The sequence below is a fragment of the Astyanax mexicanus genome, chromosome 25 (assembly GCF_023375975.1).
Source record: "Astyanax mexicanus isolate ESR-SI-001 chromosome 25, AstMex3_surface, whole genome shotgun sequence".
Classification (NCBI taxonomy): domain Eukaryota; kingdom Metazoa; phylum Chordata; class Actinopteri; order Characiformes; family Acestrorhamphidae; genus Astyanax; species Astyanax mexicanus.
The window spans coordinates 21,246,947-21,273,043 of NC_064432.1; the positions used below are offsets into that span (position 1 = coordinate 21,246,947).

A 26,097-nucleotide genomic window follows, 5' to 3' on the forward strand; every position below is an offset into this window, starting at 1 on the left:
TTTATTTTGATTTTTTTCCATTTTTCCCCAATTTACACGGCCAATTACCCATCCCACTCATTCTGACTTATTACTTACCCCTATCATTAGTGATGCCCCAACACTAGGAGGGTGAAGACCAGCACATACCTCTTCCGATACATGTGAAGTCAGCCACCGCATTGCTGAGTAGCATCACAGCGCACTTGGAGGAAAGCGCAGCGACTCAGTTCCGATACATCAGCTCACAGACACAGCCTTGTGCTGATCGACATCACCCTTTTGGGGACGAGTAAGGTCAATTGTGCTCTCTCAGGGCTCCGGTTGCCGAGAGCAAGCTACATAAACAGGATTTAAACTCAGTGCTTAACCTGCTGGACCACTCAGAGTCCTTCTCTGCATACTTCATTATTGTCCTTTCATCCTCCTCAATGGTCAGGACCCCACAGGAGAGACCACCACAGAGCAGCTATTATTTGGCTCGAGGGTCATTTTTATTTTAGCACTGCAGTGGTGTGGTGTGTGGTATGTGTGAATCAGACACAGCAGTGCTGCTGGAGTTTTTAAACACTATGTTTACTCACTGTTTACTTTATTAGATACTTCTCCCAAGCTGTTACAGCTTTTATATTTGATCATTCTTTAGTCCTTTATCATTACTCACAGGATGCTTTTGGTGGACTATTTTCAGTCCATCAGTGACACAGAGGTGTTTAAAAACTCCAGCAGCACTGCTGTGTCCACTTGTACCGACACAACCTGCACTAATACAGCTACCACCTGAATAATAGCTGCTCTGTGGTGGTCTCTCTCTCCTGTGGGGTCATGACCATTGAAAGAAGAACAGGATGAAAGGAGGATGATAATAAAGTATGCAGGGAAACAACTGGAACTTTTTATTGTGCTTATTTCTATTTAATCAGTGGAGCTGAATAAATGGGTAATAGGATAATGAGAAAAGGATGTGTTTACACTGTGTAGGTGTCAATCAACTTCTCGCGCACTGTGTGATTGTGTCTGTGTGTGCGTGTGCACGCGTGTGTGAGTGTGAGTCTCCGCTCCTCCTCGCGTGCTCTCTCGTGCTGCTGCTGCTGCTGCTCATTGCCAGTGTGTGAGGTAACCCCCGCGCGCTCAGTGTGTGTGTGTGTGCGGACCCGCCTTCACTCCTCCCGTCACTTGCTCAGATCAGCTGCACTCGGACACTCTCTCTCTCTCTCTCTCTCGCGCGCGCGCGCTGAGTGCTCGGATCACAGTGTTAGAGTGTGTGTGTGTATGTGTGCACGCGCTCGGTGAAGAGAGTGCAGACTCCGCCGTGTTCTCCTCGTCACCCCACCGCTCCCTGAAACCCTGGGTAAGTCCTGCAGCACCCAGCGCTGTCCAGCACGTGCCGTTAGTCCTGCTTCTGTTCCTCCCGTAGTGGTTTATAGTCACTGTTTATATCGATTATATTGTTGTTGATGCAACTGCCCTCCTTACTGAAGTTCTTGTTGATTGTCTGTATTTTTGAACATACACTTCCATATGTTTTTAAATAACTTTTATCAGTGTTCTGGTCATTTTTATTGATGGTATTAGATGTATAGTGGCAATGCATGTAAAAAATGTACACTTTAGAGACATCACAAGTTCTCTAACTACATTTAGGTGAACTGGTGTATATATATATATATATATAAGTTCAGTTGCATATATCTTGACTTTACAGTAGGTGCTGTTATTGCTTTGTTTGTTATTATTGGTTTACTCAAATTAAAAAATGTTAATTAACTGCTATTTTTACTTAAACTTCTGCTATAGTCCTACATGCTGTTGTTTATTTGTTGATGAAATGATGTAATATGTATATATATATATATACACACACATAGAGGGAGAAAAAAAAGGGAGAGTTACAGGTTCACTTTTTATTATTGCTAAATACCTTTGCATTTCCATTTTTATTGTCTGTGTAGTTTATTTATAGAGCATCTGCTGTTGTGATCTAATTAGGCTAGTTTTCTTGGTCTAATTGAATAATGTGACACTAGTCTGTTTATGTTAAGTAAACGGCAGACTAGTTTTGGTTTACTTTATAGCAACTTCGCTAGTATTAAATCTGCTGTGAGCAATTCAATTTAAAATGGTTGAATTAACACTGGAATATTTGCTGTATAGTGCTTTAATAGGTAATATCAAATACCATAATACAGTGCATATTGTTGCTGTCAATTAAAAACTGTTTATACCAAGGCATTTGTAGTTTTTCTATTGGTACAGATGCTACAAAAGAATGTACTTGAATAAATATGGTTTACATATAGTACACTCAATTAATATGATGGCTCTTTGTTATGTAGTGGGACTTAATTAGCATGTGTTAATTGCAGCACACTCAATTGTGCTAATTGCACTGGTAGTCTTGCTTTAAGTACATTTGTTTATAATTAGTGGTTTGACTGGTTATAAGGCACATGCTATTGTGTACATGCTATAGCCTTCTACTCTATAAATTAATATTACATTTCATTTTACCATTTTATTGCTATACTATTGGTATACTATACTGCAGTAATAGTATATTTTATGTTGTTGTTGTCACACAAAAAACATCTCTATTGGTTCATTCTTCATGAAATGGAAATTATGACAAAATTTTCATTTCATATGGACTTTATGATACATAATATGTTTTGTTATTAAGATTCTTTATATACATTTATATAGTGTGATTAATTAGCATGTGCTAGTTGCAGCATACTTAAATGCTCCTTTTCTTGCCCTGCAAATAAATATTACAGTTTTATAAATTGACTTTTGATCACTTTCTGTACGTTGGCATATATGGTATAACATGAATTAGTTCATTTAAAGTACATGCTGTTATTACAATGGCTCTTCTTCATGTAATTTAATTTATTTATTTTTGGGGGTTTTTTATACAGCTCTGGAAAAAAATAAAAGACCACTTAAAAATTATGAGTTTCTTTGATTTTACCAAATTGAAAATCTCTGGAATATAATCAAGAGGAAGATGGATGATCACAAGCCACCAAACCACCAAACTGAACTGCTTGAATTTTTTGCACCAGGAATGGCATTAATTAATCTAAAAGCAGTGTGTAAGACTGGTGGAGGAGAACATGATGCCAAGATGCACGAAAACTGTGATAAAATCCAGGGTTGTTCCACCAAATATTGATTTCTGAACTTTTAAAACTTTATAAATATGAACTTTTTTTCTTTGCATTATTTAAGGTCTGAAATCTCTACATATTCTTGGTTATGTCAGTCATTTCTCATTTTCTGCAAAAAAAAAGCTCTAAATGACAATATTTTTATTTGGAATTCGGGAGAAATGTTTTCTGTAGTTTATAGAATAAAACAACAATGTTCATTTTACTCAAACATAAACCTATAAATAGCAAAATCAGAGAAACTGATTCAGAAACTGAAGTGCTCTCTTTATTTTTTCCAGAGCTGTAGTTGGTAGTTATAGTTTATATCTTGGCATTAATATTATGCTACAGTAAATTTTGCCACTCAAACTGCTTTTTAGCATTTCCATTGGTATTTTTTTTTTTTGTGAAATAATGTATAGAATGATTTATGTGGGTACTACACGGTTTATATAGCACATGCTGTTATCACGAAGGCTCTTCCTTATGTAAGCATGTGATAATTGCCACATACTGTACTTAATTGCTCTAATTGCACAGGTATTCTTGCTGTAATTGGTTAGTTACCATATATAGCACACACTGCTGTTTTAATGGCTTTTGTTTTTCTGCTTCGACTACTGTTATAGTTTACATAGTTGTTATTTCTGTGAGCTTTAATTATATAAAGCACAGTCTATATCACTGCTACAGAAGCTACTACTCATCCAGATTGATTAGGCAGTACTTGCTGTTATTGCTATTTTTGTATATTATACCTTAGAGCACTTGAAATAGTCCAGACAAGGTAATCCTTCACCACGGCGCTGCTGGAGGAGCACTGTGACCCAAAACAGTGCTGATGATTAAATGCGTTCACCTGCATGCATGGTCTTCTGGGGGAGTGCGAGGAGGAGGAGGAAAGGGGCGGGGCTAAGAACAATAGAAGAGACCTCATTGCTGGTGAAATTTGGGTACAGAGACTTTCAGCCCAGACTAAGGTCCCAGTTAGAGATGACGTCAGTGATGTAAGAAAGTAACCCTGCGTTGCTGATCTGACGATTCTGAAAGTGTGGAGTAGATTGTGAACCTGCCTTTACATTACATCAGAATTATGAGGGGGCGGGGCTAAGAACAATAGAAGAGACTGTGAGCAGTATAGAAAACAGTACATTGTACCAGTTAGAGCTGATGTTAGTTTACTGTGTGTGTTCTTCCTGGTGAAAGATCATTCGTAATTCGTGACCCTGTGTTGCTGATCTGATGACTCTCGAAGTTCTGTCGTGTAGTGTGAACCTGCCATTATGTTACATCTGAAAAAATGAGGGGGCCGGGCTAAGAACAATAGAAGAAAAAAACAAGAGACCACTTAAAAATTATGAGTTTCTTTGATTTTACCAAGTTAAAAAAACTCTAGAGTATAATCAAGAGGAAGCTGGATGATCAGAAGCCATCAAACCAAGCTGAACTGCTCAATTTTTTTGCACCAGGAGTGTCATAAAGTTATCCAAAAGCAGTGTGTAAGACTGGTGGAGGAGAACATGCCAAGATGCATGAAAACTGTGATTAAATGCATTATTTGAGGTCTGAAAGCTCTGCATCTTTTTTGTTATTTCAGTCATTTCTCATTTTCTGCAAATAAATGCTCTAAATGACAATATTTTTATTTGGAATTTGGGAGGAATGTTGTTCGTAGTTTAAAGAATAAAACAACAATGTTCATTTTACTTAAACATATACCTATAAATAGCAAAATCAGAGAAACTGATTCAGAAACTGAAGTAGTCTCTTCATTTTTTCCAGAGCTGTAGTCTAAATCATGTTTTTGCATATAGGCAGACTCGACATGTGTTCCTCCTGGTGAAAGACCGGAGTTTAATTTGTGACTCTGTGTTGCTTATCTGACTATTCTGAAAGTGTAATGTAGTGTGAACCTGCCGTTACATTACATGAGGAGTAAGAAGAGGAGGAAGAGGAGGGTGAGGAGCTAAGAACAATAGAAGGGCCCTTATATCTGGTGAAATTTAGGTGCAAAGACTTACTGCCCAGACTGAGGGTTATAGGAAATATTGCACTGTGCCCTCAGCGTACCCGCAGGCCACTGGCCCAGTTAGAGATGCCGTCAGTTAAGCTGTACACTGTACACAGTCATTTGATGGGCAGAAGGGAAGCCTCCTATATTCGGAGGATGGCATGTGTGAGGGTATGTGTGAGCATATGGGTGCGAGTGAATGCTCCTGAGAACCAGAGGTCATCTCACTCCGCTGATGTGTCTGACAGAAGCTCACATAAGCAGTTTTTAAACACATTTAGCCCAGGCGTTCTCTGACACGCAGCTTCTGAGACTTCTGAGAAGTGCTGACCCCAGGCCTGCTGGACTTCAAGGCTCTACTGATGCTGTAAAACACCACAGTTGAATTCAGTTGATTCACAGATGTAGTTTCTTCTTCCTGGAAATACTTGATTAAAACCAGATAAAAAGTAGTAGTGTTTAAATAGGCTGGGAAAGTAATCAAATAACTTTTTTTTTTTAACTGCCACAGTGCTCGTCAAGTGATGGAGTGGTTTGAGGAGGAAGGAATCTGATAAAGGAATAATGAAGCCATCAGAAAAAACAGATTGAGAACTTGTGGGATCTTATGAGAGCAGAGCAGGTCTTTCAGGGCTGGGCAGAACCAGAGACTTTAAACCTCTAGAGCTTAGCCCAAATGTTTAGGACAGTGCTCACCTCAGAAGATGTATTTTCCCGTTTACAGCATTTGTTAGGAGGTTATACTGATGGAACTTTAATGTGATAAGTGGACAAGTCATGTTAGAAAATGAACCAACCATGCGACCCCACATGCAGCACAGGGAGCGGATAACTTTCTAGTTCACTTACAAATAATCCACTATTTTAAGCTCAAAAACAGCTTTCACACTTCACCAAGAGTATTGAACTCACAGAGAAGAAGCATCTAGGTTTAGAAAAAAAATGCTTGTGTAAAAACCTCCTAAGACCAAGATTACACCTGGTCACTTTTGGCAGGGCTATTAAATTTGTGCAGTGGTGAAACAAAATAAATTAAAACTTACAAAAAGTGTACCCCCAGTTTTTAAGCCTATTAATCAATTGTGTATGTACTGTGTGTGTATAATTGAAATGTTGTATTGTAATCCACATTTGACACTTTTATAATACACTGGTACATATACTAATACACTGATAGATGAATACCAGGCTAACTGGACAAATCAACCAAACGATAAAATATATGCTCACTTTTCATGTTATAAAACTAAATTAAAGGTGCTTTAAAAGACGCTATTTAAGGGGTGCCACAACACGCCTTAATAGTACTATAAATGTACATCGTTTTAAATCTCGCATGTGTTAACAGTGTGGCATGCCTCCGCCCTGCACACTGCACACAAAGCTTCCCTGCTCTCAACACCCCTTAAGCAACTAACAAACTAATTAACAGGCACTTCCTGTGGCTGGACTGGGTGTGAAGGAGCAGGGAAATCACTATAACTTGCAAGGAAGTGCTGCCTCAGGACCCAAGACTCCAGGACTGAGAAGCTGTGATTTTATTTATTCACTGCCCAGCTGTTGGGATTTAAGTAGGGATGCACTGAATATTTGGTAACTACAATTATTCTGTAAAAATGTCAAAAAGCAATTTCTATGTTTAGCTGAAAAACAAATCATTTATACAAAACAATGATTAATTTATCCAAAGTCATTTTGCAATGCTGCGAGCCCACAAACCATACCCTGTTCTCAGTCCAGCAGAGAAACCGAGGTGTTTAAAAACTCCAGCAGCACTGCTGTATCTGATCCACCTGTGCCAGCACACAACACACTAACTAACACCACCATGCTAATCAAGGTCAATGCAGTGCTAAGAATAATATAGCTGTATATGTGTAAATACATGTTAGGATATATAACATATAAATACTGTTGTTTACAGTATAAACGTAACAGTCACATACCGGTATATAATAAATATTAGACACTTATATTACACATGCATAATCATAAATATAACACATATGGAACATTATCATATATAGTACAAGTACTTATGATTTAATACACCTGAGAAAAATTATTACATACAGAGAATGACATAAAGAATACACATGGTACATTATTATCCAATACAGTTCTTAAATAAACTAATAAATTAATGAATAAACAAATAAATAACATATTGTACTGCACGTGTATTGGCATATACACTTATATTTATACTAGTATGACGTACGAATGTGCTGATATTTTATTTATATATTAGGGGCCATACTGTATCTTATTGTACGCAATAATAGCTCCACCTTTTTTGAACATCTTGAACGACATTATACCCTAAAATATTGTGTCATATCAGGGTACTACTTTTTAGCTGTTTTTAGTAAAAGAAAAATTCACACTGTTCTCGTTTCCCATTAAATATCTACTAGAGAGTAGAGATTATATCTGTCCAGTATCATTTATTTTACTTTAATCCTGGATTAATGGAGATATTTGAAGTGCATTATTATTAGCATCATGATATTCTGGATCACTGATTTCTGTTACAAATCTGCCAAATCTTGTATTTTTTAATATGTCAGTTAGGGGTGTGCTATATTATATCATATGCAATAATAAAATAATAATTAATAATAAGATATATATTTTTTTTAATTCAGTATGTTTTGTCATATTACCAAGAGTATCATTGTCGTGAAAATACCATTAAATATTGTGATATTATTTTAGGGCCATATCCCCCACCCCTACTATATATATAACTTTATAAAAACATACATATTGTTCTATGTTTTTAGTGTCTATAGTACTTCAATTTAAATAAATAAATAAATAAATAAACACAGAGTAGTTCTTTTTGAGTGCCAGTGCATAAATCACACGACCTGATCCACAATAATCCTGATTTCTCTCTCTCTCTCTCTCTCCCCCTCTCGTGTGTGTGTGGGGGGGTGCGGGCGAGCGAGTGGTGTAGCACTGTGAGGATGACTTACTCTCTCTCACCTTCACACTGACACCTCATCTGTTATCATTAGGCACAGAGTCAAACAACTTTCTCCAGACGCAGAGAGAGAGAGAGCGTGTGTGTGTGTGTGTGTGTGTGTGTGTGTGTGTGTGTGTGTGTGTGTGTGTGTGTGTGTGAGACAGCGAGAGAGAGAGAGAAAGGTAGAGAGAGAAAGTGAGAATGAGAGTGAGAAAAGAAGGTATCTGAATATCTAAGTGTGTGTGGAGGGCGTGTGGGAGTGTTTGTTTTCATACATTCTTGGGACGAAGCTGTTCTGACTATTTAAAGCCAAAGAATATATGGAACATATTATTACTTATTCACTTATAATTATAAGACGTTTAATACACAATAGAAATTTACATATAAAATTCATATGGGGTATTATTTTCCTCACATAAAATTACTTATATTCACAACATAAATGAGACCTATTGATATTAGATATAGGTAATTACATAATGTATATAATACATACGGGATATTAGTATCACATTAGTATATATGTACGCCTGTATTTGTGTTGCCTTAGTTTAGGTAATATACATGTGATGTTATTAGAGATATGGCTCATAGTTATTAATAATTCATTTGAGGCATATGTTCGATCCTGACAACGCACAAAAACGAGCATATGTGTGTGTGTGTTGGAGCATATGTGGTGTGATCTTAGAGATACCTCTCCCTGTCAGTGATGGACATAGCTGGGTCATATTTATGACCTGCTTTGGTGACACACACACACACACACACACACGCACGCACGCAGGAGAATTTAGGGGTCAGCTTATTGACTTGATGTGACCTCTGAACTGACCAGAAATCTGCTGAGTATGAAACACACATTCTCAATACACTGAGCAAATCACGCATATAGATAAAGAAGACACTTTACATTCAATATTATAATAAATATAATAAATAATAATATACCTTCTCTATATTTTAGCAATGTTAATTTGCACTGAATTTCTAAATTAATGTCTATTCACTGTGTAAGACACTATTTTAGGAATGGTATCATAAGGAGCGAGGTCTGGACAGTAATTAAATATATTTCTGATATTTTAAGATATTTTACAGACTAATGTTCATTACTCATCACATTACACGAATGGGAAAATTCATATCAGAAATGCCAAAATAATATTTAATATAAAAACAATATTTATTTTAAATGTATTTTTAAATTATTTCAAATGTATTTTTAGTGTATTCTACAAAACAAAAGGTAAATATTTCCTTATGTTTCCTGGCATACCTTATTTGCATAATAGGTCCTTCCAAACTCACCATCAGTGTGTAGTCTTTCCCACCATGGCTTCCCATGGTTCCTTTGGCTATACTGTCCATACTTTAATAAAATGAGTTAGATAACAATCTATACGACAGTGTCTACTTTATCTACCCAGTGTTAAATTAGACCTTTAATCTGTGTAGTGCACAACAGTTTAGCAGTTACTAAAACTGAGCAGGAAAATAAACACACTGTACTGGACATTGGTCCTCCAGGACTGTATAAACAAGTCAACGTTTTGTACAAAATCTTCCAGTTAAATCACTGAACACAGAGTGTTCCACATCAGTGTGTAGCAGTTTGGGGACCGTTAGGGGACGGTTTTATTTGGCTGACCAGAAGTCCTCTTTCTCCCGGACATGTCCTCTTTTCGGGATCTAAAAATGCGTTCGGCTGGGAATTCTAAATTGCGTAAAATGTCCAGGAATTCCCTTTGATTTACATCAGTGTTTGCTTCTACAATTACAATACCTCATTGTCATCATACTGATTTTTTTTTCGACGAATGCCTGATAAAAAATGCTTAAACACTGTCATGCTGTCACTTTGGAGCATTTCTACTGGTGCTACAGTAACAAGATCCGTTTTTTTTTTAATTATACAGCTCTGGAATAATAAAGAGAGCACTTCAGTTTCTGAATCAGTTTCTCTGATTTTGCTATTTATAGATATATGTTTGAGTAAAATGAACATTGTTGTTTTATTCTATAAACTACAGACAACATTTCTCCCAAAATTCCAAATAAAAATATTGTCATTTAGAGCATTTTTTTGCAGAAAATGAGAAATGGCCAAAATATAAAAGATGCAGAGCTTTCAGACTTTTCAGTTCATATTCATTCAAGTGTAGTCTTTGGTGGAATAACCCTGGTTACACAGTTTTCATACATCTTGGCATGTTCTCCTGCACCAGTCTTACGCACTGCTTTTGGATCATTTATGTCACTCCTGGTGCAAAAATGTAATCAGTTCAGCTTGGTTTGATGACTTGTGGTCTCTTATTGTTTTCCACAGCTGTATGTAGTAAAAAAATGTAACAGTTCTATATCTCTCAGCTTGTCCAGAAAAAACGTCCCTTTTAATTTATGTCTCAAAGCATAAACCAAAATACAGTGTTACAGTACTAAAGATTACTGACAGTGTAAAGGTAGATACAGACTGGAAACATCAATAGAAAGTTTGTGTGTGTATTTCAGTTCAGTCACTGTGTGTTGAGGAGTCTAATGGCCTGGGGGAAGAAGCTGTTGCAGAGTCTGGCAGCGTCCCATAATTATATGCTGTAGTTCTGTATTTGTTTCTCTTCATACTTTTTTATCTTCCTTTCACTCTGTTCTTCAATGGCCAGGACCCCTTAGGAGATTTTAAACAGTGTTTTAAGCAGTGTCCTGTGGGCAGCATCCTGTAACCACTAATGAAGGACTAGAGGACGACTGAAACAAACTGTGCACAACAGATTCAGAGCTTTTGTCTCTGACTTTACATCTACATGCTGGATCAGATAGGTAGAGTGTCTAAGGCCACGTTCATATTACAAGCCACATTGCTCAAATCCCATTTTTTTGCTCAGATTTTCACGGTTCACATTCACAAATGTAAGTGATCTGTATCTGTGTGTCCCACATGCGCACATTGATACATGTATAAACGTGACCTTCTACCATTAACAACAAAAAACGCCATATTTGAGAGACAACTCGTAGCTTTAAAAAGGGAAATTGATGCGTTAAGGTTAGCAGATCATATGTAGAGCATCTTTTGCTGGAGTGGAGAGTAAACAGCTGGTCTGAAGTTCATGCTCAGGTCAAGGAGGTGAAAAAAGGGCAGGTGGTTTGCTTTTGCTGTTTTTGCAGCTATAGCTGCACAGCTGCACCAAGAGATGTGTTCTGGGTACGAGAGAAAAGCACATAGTGCATGCATAAGTGCAAAAAAAAAGATGCATGAATTCCGATTTGACCGTTCACATTCATGTCGCATGTCCATGGATTAGATTTGTATCCGATTTAGGACCACATATGGAAGTGGCTTAGATCTGATTTTTTTTTTTAATCTGATTTGGCACGTTCACACAGCCATGAAAAAAATCATATCTGAGCCACATTGAGCAAAAAATCAGATTTGTGAACATAGTCTAATAGAGTGGACAGTGAGTGTTTAAGAACTCCAGCAGCACTGCTGTGTCTGATCTACTCATATCAGGACAACACACAATACTAACACACCACCACCAAAATAATACAGTATTTGCTCTGTGGTGGTCTCTCTCTCTCCTGTGGGGTCCTGATCATAGAAGAACAGGGTGAAAGGAGTATAATAAAGTATACAGAGAAACAGATATCTGGCTGAAATGTAACTGTGAGGAACATTAACTTGTATTAATTAGCTTTGGTAAGAGGCTTCTTCTACTATGTTTAGATTATTAAACAGTACTATTAGTGTGTATTCGTTTACAATTGAATCTGGTTTGAGGTAATACATGGATTTAGATCGACTTACTCAGTGTGTCTTCCCCTCTTACACAACCATGCTGTGGGAATCTGAAGCCTGATCTTACCTGCTCTGATCAATCCAAAGTGACAATGTTAGAACCCCCCTAGCAGAGCCCCCTGGGAACGAACGCTGTACACCCAGTGTTCATTTGAAGTCAGGCTAGAACAGCTTCCAGGAGCGCGACAGGAAATCGTAGATTTTGATACAGAACGAAACCTGGTATTTCTATATTACTATTGCAGCTGATCAGGGTGGGACTTTACAGCAGGATACACCTACACTGCCATGTCCCATGACTTTTGGCATGTGCCACGGAAACTAAAGAGCACTGCACTGAACTGTGGGGTATGTGTTTGGAGCCTCCTGCATTAAATATGCAGGATGGATGTGGATTGATTTCTGCGAGTTGCTTGAGTCTGCTCGCATGGACAATTCCAGCCAGAAGCTGCCGGTCACGATCATTACTACCCACTCTGGGTGCTTCCTATTGTGGGTGGTAAAATCATTTTGTTTCAAATTCTTTCCCATTTTCTCATCAATTTACACAGCGAATTACCCAACCCACTTATTAGGACTCCCCCTATCACTAGTGATGCCCCCAACACACCAGGAGGATGAAGACTAGAACATGCCTCCTCCCATACATGTGAAGTCAGCGACCACCTCTTTTTGAGCTGCTGCTGATGCAGCATTGCTGAGTAGCATCACAGCGCTAATGCTCGGAGGAAAGCACAGTGACTCGGTTCTAATACATCAGCTCACAGACGCCTCGTGCTGATCCACATCACCCTTTGGAGTGATGTGAGAAGAAAATGCCATCTACCCACCCAGAGAGAGAGAGCAAGGCTAATTATGCTCTCTCAGGGCTCTGGTAGTCGATGGCAAGCTACATGAACAGGATTCAAACTGGCGATCTTCTGAGCATAGTGTCATAGTGTGTATTCCTGGTACACATGTGACACTGTGGGCCGAGAAATGTTAGATGCCCACACAGTTCACTTTAGAATGATGAAATTTCCCATCCGTCTGGCAGCCAGTGACACCAGGCCTCACTGGCCAGTGTTCAACCTCGCTAACTCAACATAATACTTACAGTTTATACAGGTGTGGGTGTTCCCAGCTTCAAAATCACAGTGACACTCCACTCTACTCTGGAGAATAGATTCTGTACTGTTGCTACTCCAGGTTTGGCACTGCAATAAGTAGAGAAATGGTCAGGAAAATGCTTACAATAGCACTTATTTTAGGCATTACCCTGCCTACTTATACCACTTATAACCCTGTGTCTCAGCTTGTCCAGGAAAATGTGTCTTAGTTTATAGCACAAATTGTACAGCACTATAGATCTAGGATCGATAAGTGTGTGTGTGTGTGGGTGGGTAGGTGGGATGTTGTATGGGTTCAGTCCAGTCACTGTGTGTTGAGGAGTCTAATGTCCTGGGGGAAGAATCTGTTGCAGAGTCTGGCAGTAATTGCTCCGATGCTCTGATAATTGTATAAAAAAATCATACACATTTGCTTCAAATATCTAATATCAGCTGTCTGATATCAATATATCTGTCCATAGCCCCCAAATACATAGTCTGGGTAATGTCAAAGTGAGTGCAGGTCTGAATAGAGCTGGTCATTGATGTTGATGTTTGTGGAAGGATTCATGTGTATCCAAACGTGTGTTTAACATTTAGTACAAAACCTCGTTTACACCTGTTCAATTCAGCATAATGAGTATCAGCATTTTATCTGATAGTGAGATGGTTTAAATGCACTTCATGATATTTAATTAAGTGTGTATTGCAGAACATCACTACTGAGTTTGTCAGTAATCTGATCAGGGTCTGTTTTTGTGCGTGCACAGACTGAGAAATCCAAGAACACACTGGTTAAGTGTTTACATGCACTGAGAAATCTGATTACTGAGCTAAAATCCAGCTTTCTTTATTAGATATTTAGACCTTACTGTGATTTAAGAAATTGAAGTATGCTGTTTATATGACTAGTTAAATAATCAGATAACTATACTACATAATCTGATTATAATCAGATTATAAAGTGCATGCAAATGCCTTCATTGATATGATTTTTATGTGGCCAGTGCCAATACATTTGAGACATATGTTATGGCAGTGTAAACACATCTATCTGTCCCAAAACTCCTCCCAATACAACCAAAACTCAACACACAGCAATCAGACTTCAATCTGAATTCAGATTTCAGGCTAAAATATCCTATCAGGATACAATCCAGATTCCAGTACCAATTACAAGAAGTGTAAACAGAATCTAAACACTGTAATGATACAGTGTGTTTATAAAATGAAATTTTGAAGGTTTAAAAAGCTAAACACACAATCAAAAGACTGGTTTACACCTGCCATTTTGTCGCACTGAGGATGAACTTTTATAACAAGTGTAAACAGAATCCTGATCAAAGTGGATCCAGATACAAAACGCATTTAAATGGCACGTGTAAACAAGCCCAAAGTGTTACAGGTTGTGTCAGTTTGTAACAGCGCTACATTAGCTGATCTGATGGTAACCTCTGTGTTTCTCTCTCTCTTTTTTTTCAGACCGACTCTGCGGAAGAACTGAGAGGTGAGTGGAGAGATTGGTGGGGTTTTTTTTTTTAACGATGTGAGGGAGGGGAACGTTAACGAGGAGTGGGATCTTTCAGGGGTGTGAAACAGGAAGGTGATGAGCGAAGCTCGACACGCTCAGAGGTGATAAATCAATCTGTTTGTTTCATCTCTGCAAAAGCGAAGTCAGGACTGAGGATGTTATTTTTTAACGCACCTAAAGAATATGCTCTCTGTACTAGTGTAATCCAACTGATAGTGTCATGTTTTTCCTCTCTCTCTCTCTCTCTCTCTCTCTCTCTCTCTCTCTCTCTTTCGCTCTCGTTTTTATCTCTCTTTTTCTGTCTGTATAAAAGTATATACACTCACTTATACATGCAACGCTTTACTGAAAATTAACATGAAAAGCAAAAGAACAGCAGTAGTTTTTACTCCCTCTTTCTCATTCACTATTTATCGCCCTTTCTCTCTCTTTTCTTCTCATTCTCTCTCTTCTCTATTCTCTTTATTCTTGTTATTCTTTTCTCCTTCTCTCTCTACCTCTCTTTCTTTCTCTCTTTCTCTGTTTTACTCCTTCAATCTTGCTCTCTTCTTCTCTCGTTGTCTCTCTCTGTACCCTCTTTTTCCCTCTGTCCCCTCGCTCTCTCTGTTGCTCTTTCTCCGTATATCTCTTTCTCTCTCATTCTACCCCCGCCCTCCTTTCTCTGTCCATTATTTCTCTCTCTCACTCTCTCTCTCTCTCTCTCTCTCTCTCTGTTTCTCTCTCTCCCTTCTTCCTCTCTCATTGTCCCATTTCTCTCTCTCTCTCTGTTTCTCTCTCTGCCTCCCTCACTCTTCCTCTCTTTCTTACTTACTCTCTTTCGTTCTTTATCTCCCTCTCTCCCGCTATCTTCTTCTCTCTTTTTATCTCTGTCTTACTCTCTCTTCTTCTTCTGTTTATCTTACTCTCTCTGGACCCTCTTTTTCTCTATGCCTCTCTGTCCTCTCTCTTTCTTTCTCTCTCCCTCACTGTTTCATTTTCTTTCTTACTTACTCTATCTTTCCCATTATCTCCCTTTCTCCCCCTACCGTCTTCTCTCTTTCTCTCTATCTGTCCCTCTCTCTTTCCCTCTTCTCCCTCTTTCCGTTTCTCACTGTATCCGTCATTCTTCCTTACTTACTCTCTCTCTTCCTTTCTCCCTATATCAGTCCCTTCTCTCTCTTCTTCTTTTTCTCTCTTCATCTCTCTCTCTCTCTCTCTCTTCTCTTTGTATAGTGAATGTGTGTAGTGGTCTTGTTCTGTTTAGATGTTTTAATATATCTCTCAGACTCAGCTGGAGGGGGCTGATGTCCACTGCGATCAATAAATCCCTCCATTCAGTGAAATCTTACTCACACACACACACACACACGCACACGCACACACACACACACAGACACATACACACACACACACACACACACACAAACACACAAACACAGATGCCTAACTGTTTTCTGTCTTCTAAAGTGAAGGATAGTTTAGAAAATAAATACAACCCAAAGAAGAGTAACCAAAAGTCTTTCAAAAACAGTAATATTGTGTAAAATCCTGTAATACTGCCTCCAGCTGTATATAAATATATGCAGTATTGTAACTTCAATATAAGCAATGATCTTAAAAGTAAAACTGAAACAGGAGCCAATAGGTCATAGATATACACTTCAATGCCATAAGTCATGGGATAGCAGTGTGTAATGAAGATTAAGGTCAAATTGATGCAGAAATATGAAAAAAAAAGTTTAAGCAAGCACCACTGTGGCTAAACAGCACACACTAGTGGCTATCCAAGCAAAGTACATCTACAGCTTCCTCGCTCTGCGTAAAGCCAGAATCCACTCCAACATAAATCCTCCTCATTCCATTAAATCTCTTTCTCTCTCTCTCTCTCTCTCTTTCCCTCCCTCCCTCACACACACACACACACACACACACACAGACAAATTTCATCTTGCTAGAATTAGGAATACCCAGAAGTGACTAGCATCAATCATTGCTCCAAAACCCCAAGCTTGTCCGTTTCGCCCACCCCGTCCAAACCTCCAGAGACTGAACGCAGAAAAACCCTGCTGTACAACAGCCAGGATAACGGAGATGATACCATCCAGGCTTAGATATTACAGAAAACAGACACACAAATCCAAACACAGTGTGGTGTGGATCAGAAATAGAGCCACTCAGACTCACAGCAGGTCAGAACGCCATCCCTGCTGAACCACACTAGCTGATCCTGATACAGTCTAGATTTCCCCACTCAAATACCGTACCAGTCAAAAGCTCTTTTCATTTTTTACTACATAGTAAAAAATACTGAAGTGATCCAGACTATGAAGGAACACACAAGGAATCATGTAGTAACTTAAAAATGTTAAACAAACCAAAATACTCTATCTGGGCTGCTGTTAACTTGAGGTTTCTGAGGCTGGTAACTCTGATAAACTGATCCTGTGCAACAGAGGTAATTCTACCCTTGTGAAAAATACATATACTTAAAAGCACTAAAAGTATGCTCAAAGTAGGTAAAGAATACCAAAATTGCATTTTCAATTATAAATAATATATACATTATAAAAATACACATTAAATATACTTTCTTTGTATTTCCATAAAATGTATTTTTAAGCAATATGCTTTAAATCATACATTGTGTTGACAGAAAAAAATGTATAGTGGCATTAAATACTATTTTAGTGTTTTTAAATACCATTTTATTTTTTATCATTGTATTTTTTCCAGTAGTACATTTACAATAAACTTCAAATGTATTAAATGCAGTAGCAACAGTAGCTCTTAGTCAAACACACACACACACACACACAAACACACAAACACAGATGCCTAACTGTTTTCTGTCTTTTAGTCTCCCTCTGTCTCAAGCAAAGCCACGTGGATAATTTGGATAAAGGGCATTAAAAACAGTAGCAACACTCTCCCTAAAAATGGAGGATAGTTTATAAAATGAATACAACCCAAAGAAGAGTAACCAAAAGTCTTTCAAAACCAGTAATATTGTGTAAAATCCTGTAATACTGCCTCAGCCCACATGCTTCTTTTTTTATATTGACAGTTGTGTATCTCTCAGCTTGTCCAAAAAATGCATGTGTATTGTGTGTTCTTTTTGAAGGGTTCCGTAAACCACAAATTACATTTACATTCAGTGCAGTGTATTCAAAAACACATACTTAAATCTTCTTAAGCTGGCAGAAGTTGTACACAAAAGCACTCAAAAGCACAACCTAAAGCTTTTATGTTGTATTTAAATATAGCTTAATACTTAAGTTGCCATAAGTTGTTCCAAAATAGTTCATTTAGTATGTATTTAAGTACGTATTAAGTATTTACTTTAAAAATATACTTAACCCTTTGAACTCTTTGGCTGTTTTGGTGATTTTTTTCTCCGTTTTTGTCAGTTCCTCTTTCAGGTCTTATAACACAGTTATTATATCAGACAGTCACATGCCCTGATCTCTTTTACTCCAGAAACCATACGGCTGCTCAAAAATAGAATCATTTAAAATGAAAAAGGAAGCAGAATTGTTATATTTTCCTGGAACTGATCATGTTTCCGTCAAAATTTTACCAAGCGCCTGTTTTTATTTTTTTACTTATTTTGAATGTATAGACATTAAATATATTCACACCTAAGATATATTTTCAAAAATGGTTAGACTAGAGTGTTTATGAGTTGAAAGCATAAGAATATTGATGATAGTTCATTACATGGTTTATTAATTATTACTTTGACCAAATACATAAAGAGCATCAGGCTGATTTTTTTTTTTTCTTGATTATAAATAATCACCTCTAGGATACATGTAGATACTAAAAATCTGACACTCAGAGCAGACTATACCTTTCAGTATTTTGAACAGGAAACTATTATATACAAAAATGTAAACTTTGTAGTCTAAATAAACAAAATATTTAGTGCAAAATATAAAGAACTACTTAGTAAAAATGTGCAAGTGAAATAAAAACTATATAAAGTAGTGCGCACACCTTACCTAGCTTTAGTTTGAGTAAAGCAGGTAGTTTCACACTTTTTCTGTGGACACTTTTGATTCCTTTACTGATATAATTTGGTTTGAAACATTATATAAATATGTTTGAAGGAGTGAATGAATCTCACTTTTTTAGGTGTTTTTCTCAATGGGTTTCTTGTAGATTTAGCTTTACCGTACTGGGATGTGATCACTATTTTTAAGAAGAGTAAGTTCCGCCCTTTCTAACCATATATGGATTATGTTTATGTGTGAAGGGATTCCTGAGTAATTAAGCTGAGAACACAAGGTGCGACTTTGGATGGAAAATCCATCCGTAGGGTTCTAAGGGTTAATACACTTTTATACTTAATACAGGGTATACTGTCCTGATGAGAGCCAGTTTCATCATAACATGTTGATAGTCTTTGGGACTGCACTTAAAGACATTTTTGACTGACCTTCATTTCTTAAAGTATTTTTTCTTTACTTAGTTGAGTAGTTCTTGTTTCCACAATATAGATTAGAGAATTACTCAAATAGGGCTATTCACTGTATCCAACCAACCCTACCTCCTCACAACTTCACAACTAATGCTCTCAAACGCATTCTCAACTAACACTTTTTGGTTTGTAAAACATTTTGGGAATGTTACAGTTAACATTAACAGTTACCGACAGAGAGCTGAGGTTTGGTTGGGGTTTTATGCTGCGTATCTGTTACACCTTAGCCCATGTCTGTCTTCTGTTTCTCCCTCATTTGGTCTCTTGTGCTCCTGCCCCTCTGTTTACCTGTCATGTTTCCCAGCCATGTGCTATTGTTGTATTTAGTATCTGTCTCCACCCTAGCTCCGCCCCAGCCCTGCCCTATAGCATTAGTGTTCTCACCTGTGTCCTGTTTGTAACCCCGCCCCCTCGTCATCCAAGCCCAGGTGTTTCTCACTCTCCTCCTGTATTTAAGCCCCTCTGTTTGAATGTTCAGTGTCGAGTCTTTTGTATCGTTTGTATCCTTTGTACCTTTTGTACCTTTTGTATCCTTGCTATCCGTATGTATCCTAGTCTTAGTTTGGTAGTCTGTGTTTCTTAGTCTTTGTTCTAGTTTTATATTCTCCCTGCCTTGTTTTTTTTTGTAGTTGTTTGCGTTACCCGTGTTTTGTTTACTGTTTTATTTTATCTTGTTTGTTTAAATAAAATATTTGCACTTACGTCCACCCCTCCGTCTCCCTGCGTAACAGTATCACAGCTGAGTCTGGTCTAAGTTAATTACAGATGGTAGTTGGAGTTTTTATTTTGGCTCAGATCCACCAAACTCCTTCATTGCAGTGTCCAGACTCTCTGATGGTAGTTGGTGGTACATGGTGGTACTGTCTTACAGTGTGACCTGAAGTTTGCAGTTTTAAATGAGGGTTACAGTATTCACTTTTGGTTTGATGTTTTTTTTTTTTTTTTTTTTGACTGGTCACAAAGCAAAAATTTGACTATTGATTAATTCATATAAACTTTAAGTTTTCTCATTATCTGATTACTAAAGTTCATGTGAATTTTTCTGAAGTTCTGCAGAAATCAGAAGAAAAGCACCTCCAAAATTGTCCTACTTTTTACAGCAATAGCCCAGTAAACCCCAGACAACAGGTTCAGCCCGGCGTCTGGGTGATAAAAAGGAGCCTGCAGGGTTTAGAGTGCTTGTTTTTTTATAGAAAGTTCTATCTCTCTGACGCTGTGCAGATGTTCTTGTAAGTAATGTGTTACACAAACCAACATTTCTCCAGTGGCCAAATGAATGGCTAATAACTGGAGAGAGCATTACTGTTTGATGGTCTGGACTTTCAGTTCGTGTTCCGAAGCTCGATGAGAAGACATGCTTTGTCAAATAACCCCAAAACACTTAAGTACACTTGTCTGCTAAAACATCAGGCCGACTCTCGCGAGGGTTTGCTCCACAGATTCAGTCTGGCATTAGTCTAATAGCACGCCATTTCTGTGCGCCTGTTCTTAGCTGGACAGTCGGCGTGTCCTGATGAGCTACAGGGAGTCGGGTAGATGCTGATGAAATCGGAAAAACACGGCCTATAGAGCTGGAGAAATTGTAACAAAGGCTAAAGCACTAGAATTTGTGTTCTTATAAAGGGAATACTTCAGCGTGCCGTGGCCTAAATTGGATCTGCTGCATTTGTAGAACTAGCAAGTAATTACCCTAGACTATAGTTTCAGTGATTTCCCTGAATAGATACATAAATAAAACATTAAACTCATTTTAGAAAAGTTCTAATGTGTCGATTGAATAAAAAAGAACAATTAAATGCACAACTTGATTAATTGCAATTAATTGCATTTATCTTTCCAATCCTAAATACTTTAAATGTCAAATAAAAGTCAATGTAATCAACATCATAATTGGATCTATATATTTTTAAATATGTTTGCTTTATAGTTTAATTAACTTTATCCCCTTAACAGCCCAGGATTTTTGTCACTTGTCTGCCTGATATTACACCACTAAATATTGAGGATTCGAGCATTACATAAAAAAAGCTTTCATGTTTGATAAGGAACATTACTGAAAAGCATAATTGTAATTGTAATAGAAAATAAATACATTAAAAAATGTTTAATTAAATCTGCTAATGTCAAAATATACTGAATAAAATCATACAATTGGCTCTTTCCTAAACTTTAATATAAATATTTTCCTAAATAAAAATCAAACAGTTCATGTCCTCAAAGCCTTTAGTTCCGTTTAGTTTAGGTTTGTCTAGTTTTTACATCTGTTTTTCAAACATGCAGAATTTGAGTTGATTCCTGTTACTGATCTGTAATTATTAAGTAAAGTAGAGAGAAAACAGGCAGCTTCTCCAAGTGTCCTGTAGGAGATTTCCCATTTTTTTAGAATGTAAATAAGTTATTTTACTGCAGAGTAAGAGTGCGAGTAAGAGAGTGAGAGAGAGAGAGAGAGAGAGAGAGAGAGATAAAGAAATGTGTAAGACATTGAGAGTTAGTTATGAGATTTAATCCATAGTTTAAAATAAACAAAAAGTAATTTACCTTCTGGACTCAACAGTAGCATTTTCAACAAACTGCTAATACGTCACCAGTCTCTGTGAAAAGTTGGGGCCAAATTGGCAACATGAAAAATTTGCATAAAAAAAACTCACGTGTTAAAGTTTTCAGATAAATCACTTGTATTAACAAGTTAACATTAACAGCACTACAAAAATCACTTTTATCTAGTTATTGAACAGTTACTAAATTTAAGCAAAAGAACAATATGTACTGTATATATACATCTTTTTAAAATGTAGACACTTAATAAACTTAATAAAATAACTTACTATAATTAAGAAAATGATTTAATTCAACAAATATATTTGTAACGTGCGAGCAGAAGGGAGGCAGACGTTTAAACGGGTAAGACATGACTTTATTAAATAACAAATAAACAAGTAAACAAAACAGGGGAATAACGAAAATATCTATATACATAAACAAACAGGGAAAACCAACAAAGAACTAAGCTAAACTAAACAGATAATAACAAAACAAGGTAAGGGAATATATACAAAGGAATAATATGTAAATATATACAAAATAAACAAAGAAACAAACAAGAACTAAACGTGACTAGAAATATACAAGAAATAAAGGGAACTAGAAATAAACAAGAAACAAGCAGAGCGTGACGAAACCGTGAATAAACAATAGCTAACGTGGCGAGACAAAACGACAGAGGAAGGTGCAAAGACCGACAGCAAACGTAGACTAACAAGTACTATTTATACTAAACATGAAACAATGAACACCTGGGGAAACAGGTAACGAGGGGCGGAGCTACATATTACACACACGTAATGGAAAAGTACAAGAGAAACACACTAGGAAACGGGGAAAACACAGGAAAACATAGCGAGGGCGTAACAATATTATTATTATTATTATTTGTTGGAAGGGTTCAATTGTCCACATGTATACTTACAATCTGTAAATCTCTACAATTCATTATTTCAGAGATTGCAGCTAAATTTCCAGAGGCAGTAATACTGTACTACTGTGTTTCTATATGAACTTCAGAAAACCTTTAAAAAAATAATAAGAAATAAGTAATAACTTGCATTTTACAACCCAGTGACTTTTCAAAATGTGTGTATAGTTTTTGAACAAGCTGTACATGCCAGACAACCCAAGAATATCTCAGAACAAGGCTCCTGCGAAGGAAAGTGTTAAAAAAAAAATCCAGGTACCAGAATTAGAACATTTTTTAGCTGCTACAAAAAAGTGTTTGTGAGCTATGAATGTTGCCAAAGGTGGTGTTACTGATTTAAAAAATGGATGTGCATCTGTGTTCATTCAGTCAGTGAACATGTTTGGGCCTAACATTAAAAGCAGAAGGAAATAGAAATATCTTTATACTTATGATTATGTAAGCTGATTTATTTGTACTTTTCATTTATAGTCCATTTAGAACTGTCATTTTATTTCTTCTTTGGATTTACATTAATAATGATGGCCTGGGTCATGTACAGTTCATGTTTTTTTTTTTTTTTTTTTTTTAACTTATTGTGGTCTGTCTCTTGGTCTTGACCAGGGGAGTATGTATATATAGTATCCTGATATGTAATGTTTAACACTATAATGTGTAGTTTATTAGCTGATCAGTTAGATCCGGTGGAAAACATACAATTTTAGGGCAGAGACCAGGGTTAAGAAACTCATTTAAACTAGGTATAGTACTAAATTTTGTCTATGCACAACATCCAGCTTCTAGCTAACTGGTTAGCTAAATTAGTTTTCGCTTATTATAGCTTACAGTAAGGCTTCCCTACTAGCCCAGTCAGCAAGCTGATTGGCTGTTTATCATGAAAGGCGGAACTTTATCCTTGAACTGGCTCCGTTATTAGCTTTAAGAGATTTTCCATTTACACATGGCCAGTGGCCTGTCCCCTCATTAATAGTATAGCTGAGCTGAGCGAAACGATTCGGGGGTACTGGAAAATGATTCGGGGCTAAAGCCCCGGAAGCCCAGGCCAGGCGATGAGCCTGATCTTGACTTGGTCTTATCAACTCTTGGTCTTAGTCTTGACTGCACTTGTCTGCAACTTGTGGTCACAGTCTAGAGTAGTCTTACTAACTCCTACTTTTCACGTTTGTGTCATGTTAGTAGTTCTTCTTGCTGGGAATATTGTGTGATAAACGTTTTAATAACGTTAAGATGCAAACCATTATCACGTCACACGTTTTCAGAACATTCCTGGATCATTATTTCTGCAACGTTACAGGCTAACATTCTTAAAACCTTTTCCAATGACGTTCAGTCAGCTGAGGACCTTACTTACTTTCTATAAAATGGAAAATAAGTGCAGAGCATTTGAACATTAATGGTGGTCTTACAAAGAAAGAACATCTGTAATTATATACATTTGTTTTTTTCTTGTGTGTGTGCGTGTGTGTGTGTGTGTGTGTGTGTGCGTGCGCTTCAAATGCTATTTATCTTTCAGGAGAATCCTGTGGAGTCTGTCTTTCATTCACCCAGCATGAGGCAGCATGTGGTTACTCTCACTTTAGCACAGGTAAGCAGCTCTCAATTTCTCTCTTGTTTCTCTCTCTCCCTCTCTCTCTCTCTCTCTCTCTCTCACACACACACACACACAAACACACTCAAATACAAAGCAACAGTGAGGCTCGGTCCAAACATATCCAGATATTTTTAAAAACTGAGATTTCACTCCCTCTGTGTTTTAGAGAATATTTCCGTCCACACAGAGATGAAAACGCTTTCATAAGCATGCTAGGCCTGTATGAGGCGATAGTGCCACATAAAGGCTACATTCACATGTATCTGGATATTTCCATCTACAAAATAGTGGTACTTCTTTGCAGAAGCTTTGTTAAACACTACAATAGGAAATGACGTATACAGTACAAACGCTTCTTAAAGCGTTAGTGTGCAAAACAGGACATTACAAAGGTTGCAAATGGCTGGACTGGCCTGCCTACAGTCCTGTTCTGTCCCCAATAGAGAATCTGAGGGGAATATGGAAACATGTGAACAATGTGACAATGACTACCCTGTGCTGTTACATACCTTAAAACACACAGATCTGAGGAAGAATTAAAAGACGACTTCAGTTTCTGAATCCGTTTCTCTAATTTTGCTATTTATAGGTATATGTTTGAGTAAAATGACCATTATAGTTTTATTCTATAAACTACAGACAACATGTCTCCCAAATTCCAAATACAAATATTGTCATTTAGAACATTTATTTGCAGAAAATGAGAAATGGCAGAAACAACAAAACAAGAGCTTTCAGACCTCAAATAATGCAAAGAAAACTTTGACCCTTTGACCTCCTTTAGGCCCTTTATAAAGATGTTTTTGCCTTTAACTTTTGTACTTCACTACTGTAAGTCGCTTTGGACAAAAGCGTCTGCCAAATGTAATGTAGTGTAATCTTGGCATGTTCTCCTCCACCAGTCTTACACACTGATTTTGGATAACTTTATGCCTTTACTCCTGGCGCAAAAATTCAAGTAGTTCGGCTTGGTTTGATGGCTTGTGATCATCCATGTTCCTCTTGATTATATTCCAGAGGTTTTCAGTTTGGTAATATTAAAGAAACTCATCATTTTTTTAAGCTGTCTCTCTTTTTTTCCAGAGCTGTAATTGCAGGAAGAGTGGGACAAAGTAACCCCTAAAACACTTAATTACTTGGTATTCTGATTTTGATTGGGACGTGTTGTTACAGCCCTGAAATGCAGGAATGGATGTATATTAACGAAATCACTGAATTAAAGCTGGGCAGACAAAAGATGAAATATCTTGGGTTAATACTGTTCATACTAATGGAAGAAACACTGTGTTTTCTTATCATTTTATTTCAATTTTTTTTCCCATTTTTCTCCCCAATTTACACGGCCAATTACCCAACCCACTCATTAGGACTCCCCCTATCACTAGTGATGCCACAACACACCAGGAGGGCGAAGACTAACACATGCTTCCTCCGATACATGTGAAGCCAGCCACCGCTTCTTTTCGAGCTGCTGCTGATGCAGCATTGCCGAGCAGCCAGCGCGCTTGGAGGAAAGCACAGCGTCTCGGCTCCGGTACATCAGCTCACAGACGCCCTGTGCTGCAGACATTACCCTAGGAGTGATGTGGGGAGAGAGCGCCATCTACCCACCCAGAGGGAGCAGGGCCAATTTTTGCTCCCTCTGAGCGCCGGCAGCTTGATGGCAAAGCTGCATGAGCTGGGGTTCGAACCTGCGACCTCCTGCTCATAGTGGCAGCGCCTTAGACCGCTGGACCACTCGGCGCCCTAACACTGTGTTTTTTAACACTGTCCCAACCTTTTCTGATTTGTGGTTGGGTTTGAAGTGTGCTCCGACTTCAGACACACACAAGACACACTTGGGTTCGTCTCAGACACTCATGTCCGCAGTAACCTCTGCCATCCTTTTCCTAAAACTTTCTGTCACGCACTTTCAGACACACACACACACACACACACACACACACACACGTCTCCCTGTCCTGAGTCTTACAGAGACCATACGCATGAATACTGTATATTGCCACTAAATCTCTCAGGGTATGCATTCCTGTGTGTA

General features: G+C 37.7%; 1 protein-coding gene across 1 annotated transcript in view; it reads left to right on the forward strand.

The window, feature by feature from the left end:
- Nucleotides 1–1,182: 1,182 nt before the first annotated feature.
- Nucleotides 1,183–26,097, forward strand: part of ptprdb (protein tyrosine phosphatase receptor type Db) — a 114,511-nt gene continuing 89,596 nt past the window's right edge. Inside the window, exons 1-3 of the mRNA XM_049472644.1 lie at nt 1,183–1,330; nt 14,489–14,513; nt 23,982–24,053. The gene's annotated coding sequence lies outside the window, so the exon portion shown is untranslated. The remainder of the gene's footprint in view (nt 1,331–14,488; nt 14,514–23,981; nt 24,054–26,097) is intronic.